At 48.1% G+C, this 25,846-nt stretch overlaps 1 protein-coding gene across 1 annotated transcript in view; it reads right to left on the bottom strand.

The window, feature by feature from the left end:
* The window catches only part of RP1L1 (RP1 like 1), a 31,940-nt gene extending 27,830 nt beyond the window's left edge, over window positions 1-4,110 (bottom strand). Inside the window, exon 1 of the mRNA XM_068142930.1 lies at window positions 3,948-4,110. The gene's annotated coding sequence lies outside the window, so the exon portion shown is untranslated. The remainder of the gene's footprint in view (window positions 1-3,947) is intronic.
* Between the last annotated feature and the right edge of the window lie 21,736 nt (window positions 4,111-25,846).

Genomic DNA, 25,846 nt, shown 5'->3' on the forward strand with positions numbered 1-25,846 from the left:
TTCATTGGTAGATTGGTAGAATGCAACTTTAAGTTTTGAGTTCAGTTGGAACTTTCCTCAGTTCGCTCCTTTCCTTCTCCCTTTCCAGCTCGTCTGCTTCTGGGCTCCCTGCCAGAGTGACTCTGAACAGATAAGGGCTACTAACACTCTGCTTTATTAATCTCCTGCCTTTTTCTCTCTTTCTAACCCTCTTTGGGGAAAAAGGGGAGAGAAGGGAGTAAAGGGGGGGAACCCTCCTCCAGAGGAGGGAATTTCATTCCTATATTATTGTTTTATTTTACTTTGCTGTATATTTCTGAATATATGTTATAAATACTGTAAATTGTGTACATATCCTGCATTCTCCAAATTGCTTGTAAAATATAGCATTTTTCCTTTTGCTTCTCTGGCTGGCTGGCTGTGGTTTTTCTTCCTCTTTGTGAGGGAGAGAAGGCTAGGCCTTTCTCTCCAAACCACCACACAGCACTGAGAATTCAGTCACTGTTAGTCACTCTCAAGGCCAAAACCCCACGAGCCAGACCCCAAGCAAAACCCACAAAAGCTGATGTTTGTGTATTGTTGTCCTTTTGAGCTTTGGGTCTTCCTTGCTTGTGCTTTTGAGGTTTTCTCTGAAGAGCTGTCAGAACCTGTGACTATCTCAGCTGTGTTTTTACAAACAGAGCACTGGGATTCTCAAGTAACCCTTTGACTCCATCAACTGGCACACAATAAAAGCACAAGAAAACTGTATCTGTTCATGTAGTGATGACACGCTGTAGCACACAACCAGTCCTGAGTCTACCAAGGGTAAGGGGCAGCGGAGGTTGCTTTCACAACAGCTACACACAGTCCTACCATAATGTCCTAAGGTAAGGTCTAGATGAAAAGCCAAGGCAGTTGTGCAGACAAGTAACAGCAAGAAATATAAGACCTCAAACAGAATCATAAGTCATTTTGGTTGGAAAAGGCCCTCAAGATCATCAAGTCCTACCATTAACCCTACCCTGCTAAGTCACCACTAAACCATGTCCCAAAGTGCTACACCTACACAGCTTTTAAATCCCTCCAGGGACAGCGACTCCACCACTTCCCTGGGCAGCCTGTCCTATATCTTGACAGCCCTTTCAGGGAAGAAATTTTTCCTAGTATTCCAATTCAAAAGCAGCCTGGTAAGGGCAGATGTGATGAGAATTATCTGCACAATTTCTGAGGAGCAGATTCAGTTTTAAAACTAAGCTGACTTTGGTGTTTATTTCTGGTGGCTCAACTTCACCATTTGGAACTGAAGTGTTTTTAATGTCTTTGCTGTCACAGAGACAAGTGGAAAAGAGACTCTACCCTTTCTTTCTTGTCCTTATCGAATGCACAAACCAGAACAAAGGAAAATAGAATAGAATAGAATAGAATAGAATAGAATAGAATAGAATAGAATAGAATAGAATAGAATAGAATTAACCATGTTGGAAAAGACCTTCATGATCATCAAGTCCAACCTATCACCCAACACCATCTAATCAACTAAACCATGACACCAAGTGCCCCATCCAGTCTCTTCCTAAACACCTCCAGTGATGGTGACTCCACCACCTCCCTGGGCAGCACATTCCAATGACCAATCACTCTTTCTATGAAGAACTTCTTCCTAGCATCCAGCCTAAACCTCCCCTGTGCAGCTTGAGACTAGTTCTTTCCGTTGAAGGTGACAAAGGACACTGGAACAGGCTGCCCAGGCAGGTTGTGGAGTCTCCCTCTCAGGAGAGATTTAAACTCCATCTGGACAACCTGCTGTGGGTAACTCTGTTTTATCAGGTGGGTTGAGCTAGATTATCTCTCCAGATCCCTTCCAACCCCTGTCATTCTGTGATTCTTGGCAGGCAGTCACTACAAAAGTCCCACATGGAATGAAACTACTGTGGCAAAGAAGGACTTTGATTTTGACATGGAAAGAAAAAAAACAATGGACACCATCTACAACTGCTAAAATATTTGCTACAGTAAGTAGGAGAAAATTCTGCCCCATGAATATGGTTAGTCACAATTCACTTTGAGTTAACTACTCAGGCTTATGCAGACATCTCCAAGTGGCTTTTACCAATACCATCTTCTGAGCAGGAATTACTGCTCACAGGTTGGCAGCACACCACTTGAACTGTTAGTAAGGAATACAACAGCTTGTCTTGTAGCTTGCAGAAGGTGGTTCTGGCTACAAGCATCTATATCTAATTCACTTCCTGAATTATATTCTTGGCTGCTCAAAGTTTTCTGTGTAAACTGAAAAAACAAATCTCTCACAAGAAAGGATCACAGGATCATAGAATCAATAAGGTTGGAAGAGACCTCAAAGATCATCAAGTCCAAGCTGTCACCCAAGACCTCATGACTACTAATATTGTTGATGTTGACAAAGGAGTTAGGAAACAACAAGTGCATTTCTAATGACAACTTTCCTTTAGTCTGCTGCTGGTTACACTTCTTGCAGCAGATGAATAAAGTTCTGGTTCCAAGAAAATTCTCATGCTACTTAGAAATGATGCTTTGGAGGAAAGGTTCAGTGACCACTTCCACTAATGAGAACTCAAAAAAGCTGAAAATTCTGATTTTTCTCCACATTTTTGAGCACAAATCACTATTTGCTTACTATGCTACTCTCAAGGGAAGTATTTGTGCACATTGTACTGAAGCAAATATACTGTTGAAATAAATGGAAGTTTAACCTCAGCTGCATGAGGAAAGACATTAGGCACTATTTGAAAGAATATTACTTAGAGAGATTTGTCTTTCTTTTTCTTTTTTCTTTCCATATCCATGCACACTGACAAAGATTTGACTATGATTTATTCTATCCAGGCATATATTTCACCAAGCAATTATTCCCTTGTTTATTTCCTGGTTAAAGGTCAATTCATCACTCCACCTATGAGAAAAATTTCATTTCTTTAATTTTCAACAGCTGTAAGAAAGGTAGATTAAACTTTTTTTCTCCATGAGGGCTCTGGGCAACCTGATATAGAATAGAATAGAATAGAATAGAATAGAATAGAATAGAATAGAATAGAATAGAATAGAATAGAATAGAATAGACCAGGTTGGAAGAGACCTTCAAGATCATCAAGTCCAACCTATCACCCAACACCATCTAATCAACTAAACCATGGCACCAGGCACCCCATCCAGTCTCTTCCTAAACACCTCCAGGGATGGTGACTCCACCACCTCCCTGGGCAGCACATTCCAATGGCCAATCTCTCTTTCTGTCAAGAACTTCTTCCTAGCATCCAGCCTAAACCTCCCCTGGCACAGCTTGAGACTGTGCCCTCTTGTTCTGGTGCTGGTTGCCTGGGAGAAGAGACCAGCCCCCACCTGGCTATAACCTCCCTTCAGGTAGTTGTAGACAGCAATAAGGTCTCCCCTGAGCCTCCTCTTCTCCAGGCTAAGTAACCCCAGCTCCCTCAGCCTCTCCTCATAGTGCTTGTGCTCCAAACCCCTCCCCAGCTTTGTTGCCCTTCTCTGGACACCTTCCAGCAACTCAACATCTTTCCTAAACTGAGGAGGAACCCAGAAACAAGGAGAAGCAAATTAAAATAAGAGACAAATCATAATAGGCTTTATCAATACTAATTTTCTTCTGGAATAAGCTCAAAAGGCTCTTAAGGGATCACCAATGTAAAGGAACATTGCCCCTTAAGTTTTAGGTGATAGAGTTAGTTACCCACATAAGCCTGGAGGATCTGTCAGATATGCTGCCATGAAGCAGGATACAATGTGAAGAAAGAGCCATGTACAAAGAACTAGTATGAAATATAAACAGTGCTCAGAGGAGGAAGGTTTGTGTTATCCATCTGAAGTTTCAGAATGGGCAGAGGATTCTACTGTATATCTGTCAAGACAACAAAAGTGGCCACCTTGTCCAAATAGTCCTTTTTACAGCTAGATGGGAGAGGAGTCTCAAGGCGTATTTTTGTACTTACACTGAAATACTTCATGCCTCTTGCTCAGGATGACTTTTTCTTATAGAATATCCCACAGGTGAAAATACAAATCCACAAAACAGTAACAATCAAAAATATCCAACACGGCCAGCCAAGTGCCTTCAGGATCTAATGCACTGGCCAAGGTAGGGAAAAACCTTAGCCGGTTACATGCTGTCAATCAAACTGTCCTCAAAATGACTGACCACAGCTTGGGAGTTAATCAGGGCTGTGTTGCTAAGGATAGAAAGAAAAGCCACCTAAGCTGCTGGAGAAGGCTCTCAAATCCACTGGGGCTTTGGGTGCAGTTCGTCCAATCTTTCTCTTGCTTGTGCCCATGTAACCTGGGTATAAATCTGACTCAGTGGCACTCCTCTCAAATCATACCAGTTATAAATGAGAATGCAGAGATACTTGCCTCTGGAGCAAAGGTCTGCAGAAGTCTGGAAAACTTCCATGAAGCACCTCATTCATCAGCCCTCCCACTCATCAACAACACTTTGGAATGAGATTTATCATCACTCCAGGGAAATCAGTGGAACCAGAGGAAAGATGCTGATAGCTCTTAAGGATTTCTGTAGATGTTACTTCTCAGTTAGTTGATAGTTTCTTACTTGGGACATAGATGGCTGAGGTTCCTAACAATTTGTTTCAGGGAAATATTACTTTAACAGGAAAGTCTGGTGAGTCCTAAACCAAATGTTTTCAAGTTCACGGTCAATGATAGAGTTTCAGCTGAGTGCTCAACATCTGGATTACTGAGATTTGGGCATGAAATGAGGACAGGCAAGCAACTTGCAGTGACAAATGGTGAGAAATGACCCCTTTTCCCCCCCATAATTCACTTATAGAGTCTTCCTGCTTTCTCTTATTTGTCTTTTAGGTTTTTTCTGCAAAGGCTAGAATTCCCCTCCCCCTATAAAAATCAATCAATGGGATTCAAGTACAAAATCACTAGGAAAGTTCACTTTGTTGTGAAGTGAAATTCTTGTCTTCCAGTAATACTTATTTATTGCTTATCTATGCATTTTACTTGTACACCAATATCACTTACAGCACAAAGCACCTTCTTCTGTATAAAGCAATTCCTTGCAGAGAGTCCAGAGTCATAAAGGGCTTTCATTGGAAGGACAGAGATTTACAAGAATATGTTCAACAAGTTTGACATCTCAGATCTCATCATTGAGGTCTCCTCACCTTCAAGGTCAGGTGGGATCAGGCTCTGAGCAATCAGAGCACAAGACTAAGAGACCTGAGGATGTTTAGACTGGAGAATCACAGAATTGTCAGGGTTGGAAAGGACCTCAAGGATCATCTAGCTCCAACCCCCCTGCCAAGGGCAAGGACACCTCACACTATGTCGGCTTGCTCATAGCCACCTCCAGCCTGGCCTTAAAAACCTCCAGGGATGAGGCTTCCACCACCTCCCTGGGTAATATGTTCCAGTGTCTCACCACCCTCATGGGGAAGAACTTCTTCCTAACATCCAGTCTGAATCTACCCATTTCTATTTTTGTTCCATCCCCCTTAGTCTTATCACTACCCAACACCCTAAAAAGTCCTTCACCAGAAGAGAAGACCAAGCAAGGATCTTCTCAATGCTGATCAATAGCTAAAGGGTGAGGGGCAAGAGGATGAGACCAGATACTTTCAATGGTGCCCAGCAACAGAACAAGGATGCAATGGACTCAAACTAGAAGTTCCACCAAAACATGAGGAAAAACCTATTTCCTTTGAAGGTAACAGAGCCCTGGGACAGGCTGCTCAGAAAGGTTATGGAATCTTCTTCTCTGGAGAGATTCTAAACCCACTCAGACAAGATCCTGGGCAACCTCCTCTGGGTAACACTGCTTTAGCAGGGGAATTGGACAAGATGTTCCCCAGAGATCCCTTCCAACCCCTACCCTTCTGTGATTCTGTGACAGTGGTGGCTTCTCTCAAGTTTCCTCTTGGACTACAACCTTACCCAAGCTTTTATATTCATGTCCATGTCACTGGTACAGATATTTTTTTGCTCAAAGAAACAGTATAACAGGTGAGTTGGTTTTAGCTGAAATGGCAGTGAGAGGGCAGCACTTGGTGTGGCTACTCAGAAATCCTTATTAGTGACCTGGATGTCGACAGAGGACACCCTCAGCAAGTTTTCCAGTATGATCAAACTGCTGAGAACACCTGACTTGATGGAGGGTAGGACTGCATTTTGGAAGGACATTGAAAATCTGGATAAATTAGCTGAGGTGACCCCAAGGAGAAGAAATGACCAGGCATGTGTCAGGAAAAGTAATGCCCCATACAGTGTCACAGGCTCAGGTTAATTCCAGCTTTGCAGAAATGGAAGTGGACAAGAACTTGAACAGGAGTCAGCAATGAGCTCTCATGGCACAGAAGGCTGGGGACAGAGTGGCTGGAGAGCAGCCAGGCAGAAAGGGATCTGGGGGTCTGGGTTGACAGTAGGCTGAACATGAGCCAGCAGTGTGCCCAGGTGGCCAAGAAGGCCAATGGCACCCTGGCCTGCATCAGGAATAGTGTAGCAGGAACAGGGAAGGCATTGTGCCCCTGTACTCGGCACTGGTTAGGCCACACTTTGAGTCCTGTGTCCAGTTCTGGGCCCCTCAGCTTAGGAAAGCTGCTGAGTTGTTGGAACAGGGCCAGAGAAGGGCAACAAAGCTGGGGAGGGGTTTGGAGCACAGCCCTATGAGGAGAGGCTGAGGGAGCTGGGGTTGCTTAGCCTGGAGAAGAGAAGGCTCAGAGGAGACCTTATTGCTGTCTACATCTACCTGAAGGGAGGTTGTAGCCAGGAGGGGGTTGGTCTCCTCTCCCAGACAACCAGCACCAGAACAAGAGGACAAAGTCTCAAGATGCACGAGGGGAGGTTTAGGCTGGATGTTAGGAAGAAGTTCTTCATAGAAAGAGAGATTGGCCATTGGAATGTGCTGCCCAGGGAGGTGGTGGAGTCACCATCCCTGGAGGTGTTTAGGAAGAGACTGGATGGGGCACTTGGTGTCATGGTTTAGTTGATTAGATGGTGTTGGGTGATAGGTTGGACTTGATGATCGTGAAGGTCTTTTCCAACCTGGTTAATTCTATTATATTTGTGGTGGTTTGGCTCTGGCCTGGAGGCCAAATACCCACCAAGCCGCTCTATCACTCCTCCTCTTAAGTGAACAGGGGAAGAAGGGAAAGAAAATATAACAGAAGCCGGGGATAGGATAGGAGCAATTTAATAACACTAATAAGCAAACAGCAAATAGTCCGCACGGAAGCAAATGAAAGCAGAGAGAGAGATGCTAGTCTCTACTTCCCATCAGCAGCACGGTGGTCGGTCTCGGGAAGCAGGGCTCTCTAAGCTTGGTGGTTCCTTGGGAGGATAAATGCCATGGACGAATTCCCAAACTTGCTTCTTTCACTTCCTTCTTATACCTGAGCTGACGTCATATGGTATGGAATACCTTTTTGGCCAGTCTGAGTCAGCTGGCTCAGTTGTGCCCCCTCCCAAGATCTTGCCCACCCCTCAATGTACCCTTGGGGCAGGGAAATTTTGAAAGGACACAGCTCGGATACTGGATTCAGCCATAGCCAAAACACTGCTGTGTTATCAACTACTGCTGCAAAAAACCACAGCACTAGAACGATGCTGTGAGGAGAATTAACTCCACCTCAGTTCAACCCAATACAATCTCCACCCCTTATTCCATACCATTTGCATCATGCTCAGGTTCATAGTATCATAGTAGTATCATAGTATCAGTCAGGGTTGGAAGGGACCACAAGGATCATCTAGTGCCAACCCCCCTGCCATGGGCAGGGACACCCCACACTAGATCAGGCTGGCCAGAGCCTCGTCCAGCCTGCTCTTAAACACCTCCAGGGATGGGGCCTCGACCACCTCCCTGGACAACCCATTCCAGGGTTTCACCACTCTCATGGTGAAGAACCTCCTCCTCACATCCAGCCTGAATCTCCCCACCTCCAGCTTCATTCCATTCCCCCTAATCCTATCACTACCTGAGATCCTGAGAAGTCCCTCCCCAGCCTTCTTGTAGGCCCCCTTCAGATACTGGAAGGCCACAATTAGGTCACCTCGGAGCCCTCTCTTCTGCAGACTGAACAGCCCCAACTCCCTCAGTCTGTCCTCATAGGAGAGGTGCTCCAGCCCTCTGATCATCCTCGTGGCCCTTCTCTGGACACGTTCCTGCACCTCCACATCCCTCTTGTAATAGGGGCTCCAGAACTGGACACAGTACTCCAGGTGGGGTCTCACCAGAGCTGAGTAGAGGGGGAGGATCACCTCCCTCGACCTGCTGGCCACACTTCTCCTGATGCAGCCCAGCATCTGATTGGCTTTGAGGGCTGCAAGTGCACACTGAGAGCTCATGTTGAGCTTCTTGTCCACCAGCACCCCCAAGTCTCTCTCCTCAGGGCTGCTTTCCAGCCAGTTACTGCCCAGCCTGTATTTGTGCCTGGGATTGCCTCGACCCAGATGCAGGACCCTGCACTTGCTCTTATTGAACTTCATGAGGTTGGCTTGTGCCCACCTCTCCAGCCTGTCAAGGTCCCTCTGGATGGCCTCCCTTCCCTCCAGCCTGTCTGCTGTACCACACAGCTTGGTGTCATCAGCAAACTTGCTGAGGGTGCACTCAATGCCACTGTCCGTGTCCCCCACAAAGATGTTGAACAAGACAGGTCCCAGGACTGATCCCTGAGGGACTCCGCTTGTCACTGGCCTCCACTGGGACATGGACCCATTGACAGCCACTCTTTGGGTGCGGCCATCAAGCCAGTTCCTTATCCATCTAGTGGTCCACCCATCAAACCCATGTGTCACCAGTTTGGAGACCAGGACAGTGGTGCGGGACAGTGTTGAAGGCTTTGCTCAGGTCCAGGTAAATGACATCAGTTGCTCGCCCCTCATCTATTAATTTTGTCACCTGCTCATAGAAGGCAACCAGGTTGGTCAGGCAGGATTTGCCCTTGGCAAAGCCATGCTGACTGTTCCCAATCACCTCTTCACTATTCTTCTGAGCCAGTAGTGCCTCCAGGAGGATCTGCTCCATGATCTTTCCAGGCACAGAGGTGAGACTGACTGGCCTGTAGTTCCCTGATTCACATTTCAATACATTTAACGATCTCATTTGATTCTTACACCAAAATAACAAAAGAAAAAAAAATTTCTTGCTTACATTCACAACCTGATCTACATACTTAAACTATCTCAATACTCCAACATATAGAGACATATCAATATCTCAGTCCTCTCTTAAAGAAAGTTTTTTTCTGCTCCTTCAGATGTCACTTGGGACTATTCAAGACAGGAGAAGCAGGATATTCTGTTCTTGGGCACCAACTCCAGATGGTCTCAACCACTGTGTCGTTCTTGATCCTTGCAAACCTTCATCAGTCTGGGTTCTTCTTACTTCATTACTTTCTGCAACATGCAACTCACATTATTCACATTCCAAATTACCTTTCCCCCAGTGTTAGGTCCCTTTGAGGCACACACTGAGTCTCCCCATTTCTTTTCATTACCCACCAGGTACATCCTTGCTTGACTTCAGCAAGGCCTTTGACACCGTCCCCCACAGCAAACTGCTGACTAAGCTGTCAGCCCGTGGCTTGGACCACTACACTCTGTGCTGGGTTAGGAACTGGCTGGAGGGCCGGGCCCAGAGAGTGGTCGTGAACGGTGCCGCATCCAGCTGGAGGCCAGTCACCAGTGGTGTCCCCCAGGGATCAGTGCTGGGCCCTGTACTCTTCAACATATTCGTTGATGATCTGGATGAAGGGGTAGAGTCAGTCATCAGCAAGTTTGCAGATGACACAAAGTTAGGGGCAGATGTTAGTCAATTAGAGGGTAGAAAGGCTCTGCAGAGGGACCTCGACCGACTGGAAAGATGGGCAGAGTCCAATGGGATGGCTTTCAACAAGTCCAAGTGCCGAGTGCTGCACTTTGGCTACGGCAATCCCATGCAGAGCTATAGGCTGGGGTCGGAGTGGCTGGAGAGCTCCCAAACAGAGAGGGACCTGGGTGTGCTGATCGACAGCCACCTGAATATGAGCCAGCAGTGTGCTCAGGTGGCCAGGAGGGCCAATAGCATTCTGGCCTGCATTAGGAATAGTGTGGCCAGCAGGAGCAGGGAGGTCATAGTGCCCCTGTACTCTGCTCTGGTTAGGCCGCACCTTGAGTACTGTGTCCAGTTCTGGGCTCCTCAGTTTAAGAAGGACATTGAGACACTTGAGCGTGTCCAGAGAAGGGCAACAAGGCTGGTGAGAGGCCTTGAACACAAGCCCTATGAGGAGAGGCTGAGGGAGCTGGGATTGTTTAGCCTGGAGAAGAGGAGGCTCAGGGGTGACCTTATTGCCCTCTACAACTACCTGAAGGGTGGTTGTAGCCAGGAGGGAGTTGGCCTCTTCTCCCAGGCAACCAGCACCAGAACAAGGGGACACAGTCTCAAGCTGCGCCAGGGGAGGTTCAGACTCGAGGTGAGGAGGAAGTTCTTCACCGAGCGAGTCATTCGGCATTGGAATGGGTTGCCCAGGGAGGTGGTTGAGTCATCGACCCTGGAGGCGTTCAAGGGGAGATTGGACGTGGCACTTGGTGCCATGGTCTAGTCATGGGGTCTGTGGTGTCAGGTTGGACTCGATGATCCTCGAGGTCCTTTCCAACCTAAGTGATACTGTGATACTGTGATCCAGGCCCCTGAGCAAAGACAATCCCACGAATGGGTTTGCCTTTCCCCATGGGAGGAGCAACCTACACTGCCTTTCCTAGCCACTTTCCCATGTGTACTGCAGGGACTTTATCTCCCCCCACAGTGTGCAAGGGTTCTGTTTGGGCAGGACCAGGACGGTTAGCAGATCCTCGTGAATTAACCAACCAAGTGGCTTCTGCTAAATTTACATCCCAGTGCCTCCATGCTCCATTACCCAATGCTTTCAGCATAGTCTTTAACAGTCCATTATATCTTTCAACCTTCCCAGAGGCTTGTGGGTGATAGGGAATGTGATACCCCCATTCAATGTCATGTTTCTTGGCCCAGGAGCTGATGGCATTGTTCCTGAAGTGAGTCCCGTTGTCAGACTCGATCCGTTCAGGGGTACCGTGCCGCCACAGGATTTGCCTTTCAAGGCCTAAGATGGTGTTCCGGGCAGTAGCATGATTTACAGGGCATGTTTCTAACCAGCCTGTAGTTGCTTCCACCATGGTGAGGATGTAGTGCTTGCCTTGGCGTGTTCGTGGCAGTGGTCCAATAAAGTCACTCTGCCAGGCCTTACCATAGCGAAAACCCAGCCACCGCGCTCTATTCCAGGGAGACTTGGCTCTGGTGGCCCTCTTGATGGCAGCACAGGTTTCACAGTCATGTGTGACCTGTGCGATGGCTTCCATGGTCAAGTCCACCCCTCGGTCACGAGCCCACCTGTACGCCTTGCCACACCTTGAGTACTGTGTCCAGTTCTGGGCCCTTCAGTTTAAGAAGGACATCGAAACACTTGAACGTGTCCAGAGAAGGGCAACAAGGCTGGGGAGAGGCCCTGAACACAAGCCCTATGAGGAGAGGCTGAGGGAGCTGGGATTGTTTAGCCTGGAGAAGAGGAGGCTCAGGGGTGACCTCATTGCCCTCTACAACTACCTGAAGGGTGGTTGTAGCCTGGAAGGGGTTGGCCTCTTCTCCCAGGCAACCAGCACCAGAACAAGGGGACACAGTCTCAAGCTGCGCCAGGGGAGGTTTAGGCTCGAGGTGAGGAGGAAGTTCTTCACCGAGCGAGTCATTTGTCATTGGAGCGGGTTGCCCAGGGAGGTGGTTGAGTCATCGACCTTGGAGGCGTTCAAGGGGAGATTGGACGTGGCACTTGGTGCCATGGTCTAGTCATGGGGTCTGTGTTGATAGGTTGGACTCGATGATCCTCGAGGTCCTTTCCAACCTAAGTGATACTGTGAAATACTGTGAAATACTCCTTGGTGGACACAGAGGGGAACATTGTAACAAAGGATGAGGAAAAGGCAGAGATACTTAACACCTTCTTTGCCTCAATTTTTACTAGAAGGACAGGATGTCTTCCTGACAGCTGGCCTGCAGAGCTGGCAGAATGACCCAGGGAGCTGCACAGTTTCCCTATGTTCCATGAGGAGGTGGTTGAAACTCTCCTTAGCAGCTTGGATCCCCACAAGTCCATGGGACCAGATGGGATTCATCCTAGGGTGCTGAGAGAGCTGGCAGACGAGCTGGCCAAGCCACTCTCCATAATTTTCCAGCAGTCCTGGCTCACTGGAGAGGTCCCAGAGGACTGGAAGCTGGCCAACGTTGTGCCCATCCATAAGAAGGGCCGGTTGGATGAGCCAGGGAATTATAGGCCTGTCAGCCTGACCTCAGTGCCAGGCAAGATCATGGAACAGGTCATCCTGAGTGCAATAACACAGCACTTAGAGGATGGCCAAGGGATCAGGCCTAGCCAGCATGGATTTAGGAAGGGCAGGTCCTGCCTGACCAACCTGATCTCCTTCTATGATCAGGTGACCCGCCTGGTGGATGTGGGGAGGCCTGTGGATGTAGTCTACCTGGACCTCAGCAAGGCCTTTGACACCGTCCCCCATAGCAAACTGCTGGCCAAGCTGTCAGCCCATGGCTTGGATGGGAGCACATTGTGATGGGTTAGGAACTGGCTGGATGGCCGAACCCAGAGAGTGGTGGTGAATGGTGTCACATCCAGCTGGCAACCAGTCACTAGTGGTGTGCCCCAAGGATCAGTGCTGGGCCCTGTGCTCTTTAACATCTTTATTGATGATCTGGATGAGGGCATTGAGTCCATCATCAGTAAATTTGCTGACGACACCAAGCTGGGCGCAAGAGTTGACCTGCTGGAGGGTAGAGAGGCTCTGCAGAGGGACCTCGACAGGCTGGAAAGATGGGCAGAATCCAACGGCATGAGATTTAACACATCCAAGTGCCGGGTTCTGCACATTGGCCACAACAACCCCATGCAGTGATACAGGCTGGGGTCAGAGTGGCTGGAGAGCAGCCAGGCAGAGAGGGACCTGGGGGTACTGGTCGATGGTAGGCTGAACATGAGCCTGAATTGTGCCCAGGCAGCCAAGAGGGCCAATGCCATCCTAGCCTGCATCAGGAACAGTGTGGCCAGCAGGAGCAGGGAGGTCATTCTGCCCCTGTACACTGCACTGGTTAGGCCACACCTCGAGTACTGTGTCCAGTTCTGCGCCCCTCAGTTTAGGAAGGATGTTGACTTGCTGGACGAGTCCAGAGAAGAGCAACAAAGTTGGTGAGGGGTTTGGAACACAAGCCCTATGAGGAGAGGCTGAGGGAGCTGGGGTTGCTCAGCCTGGAGAAGAGGAGACTCAGGGGTGACCTTATCACTCTCTACAACTACCTGAAGGGAGGTTGTAGACAGGCGGATGATGGTCTCTTCTCCCAGGCACCCAGTACCAGAACAAGAGGACACAGTCTCAGGCTGCGCCAGGGGAGGTTCAGGTTGGATGTTAGGAAGAAGTTCTATACAGAAAGAGTGATTGCGCTATGGAATGGGCTGCCCGGGGAGGTGGTGGAGTCGCCGTCATTGAAGGTGTTCAGAAGGAGACTTGATGGGGTGCTTGGTGCCATGGGTTAGCTGTTTGGGTGGGTTGGATTGGTTGATGGGTTGGACACGATGATCTTGAAGGTCTCTTCCAACCTGGTTTGGTTTATTCTAGTTTATTCTCAGTTGGTGTATAGTGGGCTTCTGATCCTCGATATCCTCTACTCCAAAATCCCAATGGCCGACCTCGGGTTTCACCTGGTGTCTTCTGCCAGAGATTCCAAGTGAGACCCTGCTCCCCAGCTGCGGTGTAAAGGATATTCTGCACCGATGGTCCTGTGCGAATGGGCCCAAGTGCCACTGCACGAGCTATCTCTTGTTTGATCTGTTCGAAAGCTTGTTGCTGCTCACTACCCCATTCAAATTGATTCTTCTTTCGAGTTACTCAATAGAGAGGGCTGACAAGCTGACTGTAGCCTGGAACATGCATTTTCCAGAACTCCACAAGGCCTAGAAAGGATTGTGTCTCTTTCTTGTTGGATGGTTGAGACATGGCTGTTATCTTGTTGACCATGTCCATAGGTACATGACGGTGTCCATCCTGCCACTTTATTCCCAAGAACTGAATTTCTTGCGCAGGTCCTTTGACTTTGCTTTTCTTTATAGCAAACCCAGCCTTTAAGAGTATTTGAATGATTTTTTCTCCCTTCTTGAACACTTCCTTTGCTTTATCGCCCCACACAATGATGTCATCAATGTACTGGAGATGTTCAGGGGCCTCACCCTTTTCCAGTTCACTCTGAATTAGTCCATGACAAATGGTGGAGCTATGCTTCCACCCCTGGGGCAATCGATTCCATGTGTATTGAACACCCCTCCAGGAGAAAGCAAATTGTGGCCTGCACTCTGCTGCCAAGGGGATTGAGAAGAACGCATTGGCGATGTCAATAGTAGCGTACCATTTAGCTGCCTTTGACTCCAGCTCATACTGGAGCTCTAGCATGTCTGGAACAGCAGCACTCAGTGGTGGCATCACTTCGTTCAGGCCACGATAGTCCACAGTTAATCTCCATCCTCCATCAGATTTTGGCACTGGCCATATGGGGCTGTTAAAAGGTGAGTGTGTTTTGCTGATCACTCCCTGGATCTCCAGCTGGTGAATCAGTTCATGAATGGGACCTAGGGAGTCTCGGTTTGTACGATACTGCCGTCGGTGCACTGTTCTAGTAGCAATTGGCACCTGTTGTTCTTCAACCTGCAGCAATCCCACAATGAAAGGACTTTCTGAAAGGCCAGGCAGGGTAGACAGCTGTGTGATCTTCTCTGTATTCACCGTGGCCACACCTGTGCTGGGTTGAGGCAGCCCCCTTCCCCACCCCTGGCAACAATAAACACTCAGACAAACGGATTGCAAAAGTGATGGAAAGTTTAAATAGAAAGCAGTGAACTTTTACAGAAAAGCAAAAGCACAGTGATAAAGAAAAATCCCAAACAGACCCAGAGAGATCCCATCCCTACCTGAGGGTACACCCGAGACCCCCAGGGCTCCTTCTTCCCCCTCCCACTGCTAGGCTAGTCTCAGCTGGCCAGATCTGAGACTGCCCATCCCCCCGTGGCCTTGGGCCTAGCCAGGCCCAAAGCCAGGAGACATCTCCCCCAGTTACCGGCTGACGGAGGAGGAAGAAAAGAGAAAGTGCTAGACTCCGCACTGCATCTTATAGTGGTGCAAAGGATTGTGGTATGAAATACTACATAATTTCCTGTGTCCACCCCTGGGCTGGACTTCTGGACACAGGAAGTAAACACTGCAGGGGGGCACCCAGCTCAAACTGTAACAACACCAAAAACCCATCTATAACCCTTTGAATCCTTGAAATACCCTCTCTTGAGGTAATCAATACCAAGAATGCAAGGGGCTTCTGGTCCAGTCACAATGGGATGTCTTTCCCACTTGTCCCCTGTTAGGCTCACATCAGCTTCTAATACAGACAGCTCCTGGCAGCCTCCTGTCACTCCAGAGATCCAAAGAGATTCAGCACCTCTATGCCCTGATGGCATCAATGTACACTGTGCCCCTGTGTCTACCAGCGCCTTGTATTTCTGTGGCTTTGATGTGCCAGGCCATCGAATCCACACAGTCCAATATACTCTGTCATCCCTCTCCTCCTCCTGGCCGAAGGCAGGGACCCTCTACTCCTGGTCCTCATCAGAGCATTCACTTTCTGATCTGGGTAGTACCTGGCCAGAGGTCCCCTCAACGGGATCAAGGGGTTTAACCTCAATTCTTTTTCTCCTGAGAGATTGTTGATTACTTTCTTGGCTTTTTACAGCAGATACCTTTGCTGTTTTCTTAAATGATCCATTTTTAGTTGTTGTTTTTCCTTTCAGTTCACGTACCCGAGCTTCCAATTTATAAGTGGGTTCACCATCCCAATTCCTCATGTCCTCCCCCTGGTCACGAAGGAAATAGACCGTGCGGAAGCAAAGAAAAGCAGAGAGAGAGATGTTAGTCTCTACTTCCCATCAGCAGCACGGTGGTCGGTCTCGGGAAGCAGGGCTAGAGTCAGAGGTGAAACCAGCAGCCCGGCTGCAGTGCATGTACACTAATGCACAAGGCATGGGTAACAAACAGGAGGAGCTGGAAGCCTTGATGCAGCAGGAATGTTATGATGTAGTTGCCATCACAGAGACGTGGTGGGAAGACTCACATGACTGGAGCACTTCAGTTGACGGCTACAGGCTCTTCAGGAGAGAAAGGCAAGAAAGAAGGTGTGGAGGGGTGGCCCTGTACATCAGGATGGCACTAGATGCCATTGAGATGGAAATTAGGGATGATCGGGTTGAGTGCTTGTGCGTAAGAATTAGAGGGAAGACCAGCAGGGCAGACATCCTGGTTGGAGTCTGTTATAGACCACCGAACCAGGAAGACGATGTTGATGAAGCATTCTATAGGCAGCTTAGGGCTGTCTCAAGATCTCCGGACCTTGTTCTCATGGGCGACTTCAACCTGCCTGACATCTGCTGGGATCTCAACACAGCAGAGAGGAGATGGTCTAGGAGGTTCTTAGAGTGCATGGAAGACAGCTTCTTATCCCAGGTGCTGCGAGAGCCTACCAGGAGTAAAGCTGTGCTTGACCTCCTCTTCACCAATAGTGAAGGGCTGGTGGGTGATGTGGTGGTCAGAGGGTGTTTAGGTGCCAGTGACCACGAGATAATTGAATTTTCGGTTTTTGGCCAAGCTAAGAGGGGTGGCAAGATGACCTCCACTCTGGACTTCTGGAGGGCAGACTTCAGGTTACTCAAGGAACTAACTCAGAAGGTTCCTTATCATAAAGCCCTTAAAAATAAAGGGGTCCGGGAGGGCTGGACCTGCTTCAAGGAAGAACTGTTGAAGGCTCAGGGACAGGCTGTGCCAATGTGCTGGAAGATGAGCCGCCGGGGCAGACGGCCAGCCTGGATGGTTAATGAACTTCTAATGGAACTGAGGGAAAAAAAGAGGGTGTATCACCTTTGGAAGAGAGGGGAGGCAACCCACAGAATGTTTAAGGATGTTGCTAGGTCTTGTAGGAAGAAAATTAGGGAGGCAAAAGCACACTTGGAGCTTAAACTGGCCTCTACTGTGAAGGACAACAAAAAGTCCTTCTATAAATACATTAATAGAAAGAGGAAGGGCAAGAGCAACCTCCACTCCTTGGTTGACATGGAGGGAAATGTTGTATCAAAGGATCAGGAAAAGGCAGAGATACTTAACACCTTCTTTGCCTCAATTTTTACTAGAAGGACAGAACGTCCTCCAGACAGCTGGCCTGCAGATCTGGCAGAAGGAGCCAGGGAGCGGCACAGTTTTCCACTGTTCCAGAATGGGGCAGTTGGTGATCTGCTCAGCTGCTTGGATGTAGATGACGGAGATAGGAATCAATACGGCTGACCAATGTGATCAAGTATTGTTCCTTTATTGTTCCAGTGTTGCAGGCCTATGGTGCAGGCCTGAGGTGCAGGCCTACGGAGCAGGCCTGTAGTGCAAGTATAGCACAGTAAAGTGAAAAAGAAACAGGAGACAGGAAAGGCAGAAGTGCGTAGCAAGGCAACTGTTACAACTTATATAAACTCGGAGTGCCCTGTTGGCATAGCTCCATTGGTTCCCTATGAGTGACCACACATTGCACTATTACAGATTATTGGTCCAACTACTAATGACACAACGAGGTTGTTGATGCAGGTGCATGTCCTGTTGTCCCAAGATAACTGTCCATGTTTATAGCTATCAGTGCCTTGTTTTAGTTACATGCTGCAGGCACAGCACTGTTTTGCTCCACTGCTAGCTGGCGCTGCATTTATGCTGAGCATGGCCTACCACCATGTCAGGCTCTAGGCCTGCACTGCCAGATTGCTCACACTGCTCGTCGCTGGCATTGCTGAGAGAGCTGGCAGATGAGCTGGCCAAGCCACTATCCATCATTTTTCAGCAATCCTGGCTCACAGGAGAGATCCCAGTGGACTGGAAGCTGGCCAATGTGGTGCCCATCCACAAGAAGGGCCGGTTGGATGAGCCAGGGAATTATAGGCCTGTCAGCCTGACGTCAGTGCCAGGCAAGATTATGGAACAGGTCATCCTGAGTGCAATCACACAGCACTTAGAGGATGGCTAAGGAATCAGGCCTAGCCAGCATGGATTTAGGAAGGGCAGGTCCTGCCTGAACAACCTGATCTCCTTCTACGATCAGGTGACCCACCTGGTGGATGTGGGGAGGCCTGTGGATGTAGTCTACCTGGACCTCAGCAAGGCCTTTGACACCGTCCCCCATAGCAAACTGCTGGCCAAGCTGTCAGCCCATGGCTTGGACGGGAGCACACTGCAATGGGTTAAGAACTGGCTGGACGGCCGAGCCCAGAGAGCGGTGGTGAATGGTGCCACGTCCAGCTGGCGGCCAGTCACTAGTGGTGTGCCCCAAGGATCCGTTCTGGGCCCCATGCTCTTTAACATCTTTATTGATGATCTGGATGAGGGCATTGAGTCCATCATCAGTAAATTTGCTGACGCCACCAAGCTGGGGGCAGGAGTTGATCTGCTGGAGGATAGAGAGGCTCTGCAGAGGGACTGGGATTGTTTAGCCTGGAGAAGAGGAGGCTCAGGGGTGACCTTATTGCCCTCTACAACTACCTGAAAGGTGGTTGTAGCCACGAAGGGGTTGGCCTCTTCTCCCAGGCAGCCAGCACCAGAACAAGGGGACACAGTCTCAAGCTGCGCCAGGGGAGGTTTATACTCGAGGTGAGGAGGAAGTTCTTCACCGAGCGAGTCATTCATCATTGGAACGGGTTGCCCAGGGAGGTGGTTGAGTCATCGACCCTGGAGGCGTTCAAGAGGAGATTGGACATGGCACTTGGTGCCATGGTCTAGTCATGGGGTCTGCGTTGATAGGTTGGACTCGATGATCCTCGAGGTCCTTTCCAACCTAAGTGATACTGTGATACTGTGATACCTCGACAGGCTGGACAGATGGGCCGAGTCCAATGGCATGAGATTTAACACATCCAAGTGCCGGGTTCTGCACATTGGCCACAACAACCCCATGCAGTGCTACAGGCTGGGGTCAGAGTGGCTGGAGAGCAGCCAGGCAGAGAGGGACCTGGGGGTACTGGTCGATGGCAGGCTGAACATGAGCCTGAAGTCTGCCCAGGCAGCCAAGAGGGCCAATGGCATCCTGGCCTGCATCAAGAACAGTGTGGCCAGCAGGAGCAGGGAGGTCATTCTGCCCCTCTACACTGCACTGGTTAGGCCACACCTCGAGTCCTGTGTCCAGTTCTGGGCCCCTCAGTTTAGGAAGGATGTTGACTTGCTGGAACGAGTCCAGAGAAGGGCAACAAAGTTGGTGAGGGGTTTGGAACACAAGCCCTATGAGGAAAGACTGAGGGAGCTGGGGTTGCTCAGCCTGGAGAAGAGGAGAGTCAGGGGTGACCTTATCACTCTCTACAACTCCCCGAAGGGAGGTTGTAGACAGGCGGATGATGGTCTCTTCTCCCAGGCACCCAGTACCAGAACAAGAGGACACAGTCTCAGGCTGCGCCAGGGGAGGTTCAGGTTGGATGTTAGGAAGAAGTCCTATACAGGAAAAGTGATTGCCCATTGGAATGGGCTGCCTGGGGAGGTGGTGGAGTCGCCGTCATTGGAGGTTTTCAGGAGGAGGCTTGATGGGGAGCTTGGTGCCATGGGTTATCTGTTTGGGTGGGTCGGATTGGTTGATGGGTTGGACGCGATGATCTTGAAGGTCTCTTCCAACCTGGTTTGGTTTATTCTAAATAAAGGTTTATTCTAAAGTCATGCATGACTGTGACATTTATGCTGCTATTAAGCAGGCAAAACGACTTAAGCCCTTGTGGTATGGTGACAGATGGTCCAAGTACAAATATGGTGAAGCTTGGCAGATTGACTACATCACTCTACCACGTTCTCGTTCTGGTAAGCAATACGTGCTTACTATGGTAGAGGCGAACACTGAATGGTTGGAAATTTATCTAGTTCCACATGCAACTGCACGCAACACCATTCTCAGTCTGGAGAGACAGATCCTGTGGAGACATGGAACTCCAGAGAGGATTGAGTCAGACAACGGAACTCATTTCAAGAACAACCTTGTAAAGAACTGGGCAAAAGAGCACGGTATTGAGTGGATATTCCATATTCCTTACTATGCACCAGCTTCAGGGAAAATTGAACGCTACAATGGTTTGTTGAAGACCACTCTTAAAGCCATGGGGGGTGGATCCTTGAAAAACTGGGAAAAACATTTAGCACAAGCAATCTGGCTGGTAAATAGTAGAGGTTCAGTGAACCGAGCTGGACCTGCACATTCAGATTTGCTAAAGAAAGTAGAAGGTGATAGAGTTCCTGTTGTTAGAGAAAAGAATCTGTTAGGTAAAACTGTTTGGGTATTTTCTCCCTCAGGAGAGGCTAAACCTGTCCGAGGGGTTGTTTCAGCTGAAGGTCCAGGTCACACTTATTGGGTAATGCAAGAGAATGGTGAAATTCAGTGTATTCCAGAAAGAAATTTGACTTTAGCTGAAAGAGTTTAATGTCAAACTGTTGTGCAGCTACATCACGTCGAAAGGAAGAATCAACGAGGAATGTACAGTGCACGAACCCTGAGATCCCTGAGAGCCCTGAGTCAACTTTGAGACCCTGCGAATCCCTGTTTCCCTTTTCTTCGTTTCGTCGGCGAAGATACAAGCTGTTTTCCATTTTTCTCATTTTCTGATTTTCCTGGACTTTTGAATCATCTACATCTGAGAATAGCCACAATGGACTATGAACTTTACTTACGAACTGTAAATATCATTTTGGACTGGATGGACAGTATGAACAGCCAATGAAATTGTTTAGAAGGGGTGGACTGTGACCGTTTGAGGCTACGCCTTTAAGAAAAGAGACAGTGCAGGGACACTCTGGCTGAATGTTTTGGAATATTAACAAAAACAATCAGGTATTCTAAACTAATTTCATTGTGGATTGGTAAAAATGCAGTTTTAAGCTTAGGTGCAGCTGGGACTTTCCTCAGTTCGCTCCTTTCCTTTCTCCTTTCCAGCTCGTCCGCTTCTCGGCTCCCTACCAGACTGACCTTGGACAGATAAGCAAACTAAGGCCTACTAACATACTTTGCTTTAATTAATAACTGCTCTTTTTCTCTCTTTCTAACCCTCTTTGGGGAAAAAGGGGAGAGAAAGGGGTACAGGGGGGGATCCCTCCTCCAGAGGGGGGGGAATTTCGTTCCTGTATTATTGTTTCTTTTTTTTTTACCTTGCTTTATATTTCTGTGTATATAATGAAAATACTGAAATACTGTAAATTGTGTATATATCCTGCATTCCCTAAAAATTGCTTCTAAATATAGCATTTCCCTTTTGCTTCGCCGGCAGGCTAGCTGTGGTTTCTTTCTTCCTCTTTGTGGGGGAGAGGAGGCTAAGCCTTATCTCTCAAACCCACCACACTGGCTAGATGTGGTTTTTTATTTTTCCTCTTTGTGGGGGAGAGAAGGCTAGGCCCTTGTCTCCAAAACCACCACACAGCTATAGTCAACAAGTGGCTTAGAGGCTGGTGCAGTCAAAAGAATTTTGGGTTTTTTGATCTTGAAAAACTTTCTACTGCACCAGGTCAGCTGGCAACAGATGGAGTACATCTGTCCCAGAGGAGGGGTAAGATCAGAGCGTACGAGAATGGCCTATCCCTCAAAGGGAAAAAGATTCTAGGGAGGGAATTGGCAGGTCTCATAGATAGGGCTTTAAAATAGATTTGAAGGGGGATGGGGCTGAAAGCAGTCCCCCCAGGCTGGGGTCTGGGGGTGATAAGCCAGAGCCAGAGGTGAAACCAGAAGCCCAGCTGAAGTGCATGTACACTAATGCACGAAGCATGGGCAACAAACAAGAGGAGCTGGAAGCCTTGATGCAGCAGAAATGTTATGATGTAGTTGCCATCACAGAGACGTGGTGGGACGACTCACATGACTGGAGCACTGCAAATGATGGCTACAGGCTCTTCAGGAGAGACAGGCAAGGAAGAAGGGGTGGAGGGGTGGCCCTGTACATCAGGGAGGCACTAGATGCCATTGAACTGGAGATCAGGGACCATCAGGTTGAGTGCCTGTGGGTGAGAATTAGAGGGAATGACAACAGGGCTGACATCCTGGTTGGAGTCTGTTGTAGACCACCCAACCAGGAGGAAGATGTTGATGAGTCATTCTATAGGCAGCTTAAGGCTGTCTCAAGATCTCCTGACCTTGTTCTCATGGGCGACTTCAACCTGCCTGATATCTGCTGGGATCTCAAAATAGCAGAGAGGATGCAGTCTAGGAGGTTCTTAGAGTGCATGGAGGAGAGCTTCTTATCCCAGGTGATGTGTGAGCCTACCAGGGGTAAGGCTATGCTTGACCTCCGCTTCACCAATAGGGAAGGGCTGATGGGTGATGTGGTGGTCGGAGGGTGTTTAGGGTCCAGTTACCACGAAATAATTGAATTTTCGGTATTTGGTCAAGCTAAGAGGGGTAGCAAGAAGACCTCCATTCTGGACTTCCGGAGGGCAGACTTCAGCCTAGTTAAGGAATTGACTCAGAACGTTCCTTGGGGAACAGCCTTTAAAAACGAATTTTGAACAGTTTGAAATTAAACTCTTGCAGCTAAAGTTAAGTTACGTTGCGGGATACACTGAATTTCACCATTCTCTTGCATTACCCAATAAGTGTGACCCAGACCTTCAGCTGAAACCACCCCTCGGACAGGTTTAGCGTCCATCCTGCCACCGCACTCCCAGAAACTGAATCTCTGTGGTAGGTCCTTTCACCTTGTCTCGCTTGATGGCAAAACCTGCATTCAGAAGAATGTCAATGATTTTGTTACCTTTCTCGAAGACTTCCTCAGCAGATTTACCCCAGACGATGATATCATCGATGAACTGGATGTGTTCTGGATTGCCGCCTTTCTCCAGAGCATCGTGGATCACTGCATGACAGATGCTTGAGCTGTGGATCCAGCCCATGGGCAATCTGTTGAATGTGTACTGGATTCCTCTCCAGGTGAAAGCAAACTGAGGCCTGCATTCCTCTGCTATGGGAATAGAGAAAAATGTATTAGCAATATCTGTGGTAGCATACCGTTCGGCCTCTTTGGATTCCAACTCATACTGGAGTTCCATCCTGTCTGGTACTGCTGCACTCATAGGTGGTGTTACTTCATTCAGGGCTCGGTAGTCGACTGTCAGACGCCAGTCTCCATTCTGCTTTCGCACAGGCCACACTGGACTGTTGAAAGGTGAATGACTTTTGCTGACGACCTTCTGACTCTCCAACTGACAAATCAGATTCTGAATGGGCAACAAAGAGTCACGGTTGGTTCTGTATTGTCTGTGATGCACAGTCTGAGAAGCAACCGGCAATTTAATGTCCTGTATCTTGTGTTGTCCCACAACTGCAGATTCATCACAAAGCTTAGGTCTGACAGACAGCTTCAATTTTTGTCCATCAATTTCTACAGAAGCTACTCCAAAAGGCCATTTGTAACCTCTAGGGTCTTTGAAATGCCCTTCTCTCAGAAAATCAATTCCCAAAATACAAGGTGAATCAGGTGCGGTCACAACTGTATGCTTCCTCCACTGTTTACCAGTTAAACTTATATTAACCTCCACCTTACTTAAATCTTGAGATCCACCAGTGACTCCCAGAATAGTTATAGACTCTGATCCCTGATAATTTGACGGCATTATGGTGCACTGTGCTCCTGTGTCAAGCAAGGGCCTGTACTTTTGAATTTTTGAAGTGCTAGGCCACTGGATGTACACATCCCAATAGATTCTATTATCACTGTTATCCCTCTCCTCCCCCTGGCGGGAGGCAGGGCACGCCTAGTTATGGGGAATATGCCCACATGTGCATTGAGCACAGTGTGCAGTGTTAGAACTGGAGCCATTGTTGGAGCTACTAGAGTTGTTCTGGGGAACTGTGGAAGTAACAGCTACCCTTCTGGTATTGCTACCTCGGGTTCTGCCACTTTGCAGTTCCCTCAGTCTCCTGAAAAGATTAGAAGTTGGTTGACCATCCCATCAGTTCATGTTCTCACCAAACTGATCAGGCAGAGTTATCCAAATAATCCTACGTGACTGCCTTGGTGGTCTGTTTTGATTTGATCTGTTTTGGAATGACCTCTTTGGAGGACGTCTATACCTCACAGATGTAACTTGTATTCACCTGGAGGAAGAATTGGACTTATCTCTTTGTGCCAGTTGGGATATGGAGTTATTCAGCACTTTCATGCAATTCTCAATTTTTCCAGGCAGAGTTTGAATGGCTGAAACCAAAGAACCACGTGTCATGCTATCCTCCAATTGTCTCATTTGATCAGTGAATTGGCCAACCGTAGGAGGAGCTCCACCATAATTTCTTGACACAATTCTGCTCACCAGAATGTTTGCATAATTAGAAGGAGCAAGTTTGATGAGGTGTTTAGCAAGACGAGTTCGTACAGGAATGTCATCAGGATTCAGAGTTTCATGTTCACCATAGAGTATCTCTCTAACAGCAAATTCTCTCAGGCGCTTAATTCCCTCATCTATGGTAGTCCAGGGCGTAGGATTCCATGGAAGGTCATCTCGGGAAGGGTATCTCAGGGCAACTGCAAATAAAAGGCGTACCCACAGATTAACCTTACCGAGAGCCTTGCCTAGATGTCTATCTATTGCATTATCCTTTGAGAGACTTCCTAGCTGAGCTGCTGACTTGTCTCCAACTATTAGAGCTGGAGCACCTGTATCATAACATCTACTAAGCCAAGTTAGAACTGGCTCCTTATCTGCTCTGATGTAGTCTTTTCGCACATTGCGAACCTCTTCATGAGGTGAAGAGCATCCCTGAAGGTCATTTTCTTCTCCATCTATCACATCTTCCTGAACATGTTGTCCCCATAATCCTGCTGTCACTCTCCTAAGCATCTCTTTAAGCTGAGAACCACCACTGCTAGCTGCTGTCCTAGCTGCATCTCTATCCTGTTTTGATCTCACTAACTCCGCTAGATCTTTAAAACAAACCTTCTCTTCCTCCTCAGCAGGATCTTTTCTGGCAGAAGGTCCCTCACCAGGATCAGTCTCCTGCTCTTCTCCCCCATTAGCTCCTGGATCAGCTTTGGCCTTTCCGCTTCTAGTCTTTAAAACTGCTACTTGCTTAATTGGAACTGTGTTTGAATTTACAGCCACCTGAGCAGAAGCTGACAGATTTTGAGACAGATCAGATTATTTGGAGGGGGCTTCCGGTCCTGCCGAGAAGGAGGGTGGAAACGACTTTGCCTCGTTAATGGCTGCTGTTGAAGACGGGTGAGCCGCCATGTTGGAAGCTGCCACTGCCCCTGGCAGCTTGCCAAAATCAGCAACAGAACCGTTCAAAGCAGCCTTTCCAATAGACTTTTTAGATGTATCTCTAACTGACACATATTCTCCACTCTCTTCATCACTGGATGTCTCTGGGGCTGAATCAGAAGTACGCCGCCTTTTCTTTGATCTATGCTTAATAATGAAACAGGCCTTGGATACTTTCCTCTCCCGGCACAAAGAATATAACAAATAGACATTAATTATCACCAGCAGCAGGATTACACACATCATATAAATCACCTTTGGATCCCAGCCATCACTTAAAATTACTCTTTCACCTACTGGAATCTTAAACTGCCTTATCTCAATTGGCAAAGTGCTCGATGTTATATTTCCATATCTACTAAGCCGAAAAAAACCCAGACAGTGGTCATACAGAATCTGGATTCTATACATAAACCATAAATAAATTATCTGCACCAGATATTTACCCAGGTGATCGACAAGGAGGCCCAGACAATATTTGTAAATC

Source organism: Melanerpes formicivorus, unplaced genomic scaffold (assembly GCF_026170545.1).
Source record: "Melanerpes formicivorus ecotype bairdi unplaced genomic scaffold, bMelFor1.0.p_v2 SCAF_9, whole genome shotgun sequence".
Taxonomy (NCBI): Eukaryota; Metazoa; Chordata; class Aves; order Piciformes; family Picidae; genus Melanerpes; species Melanerpes formicivorus.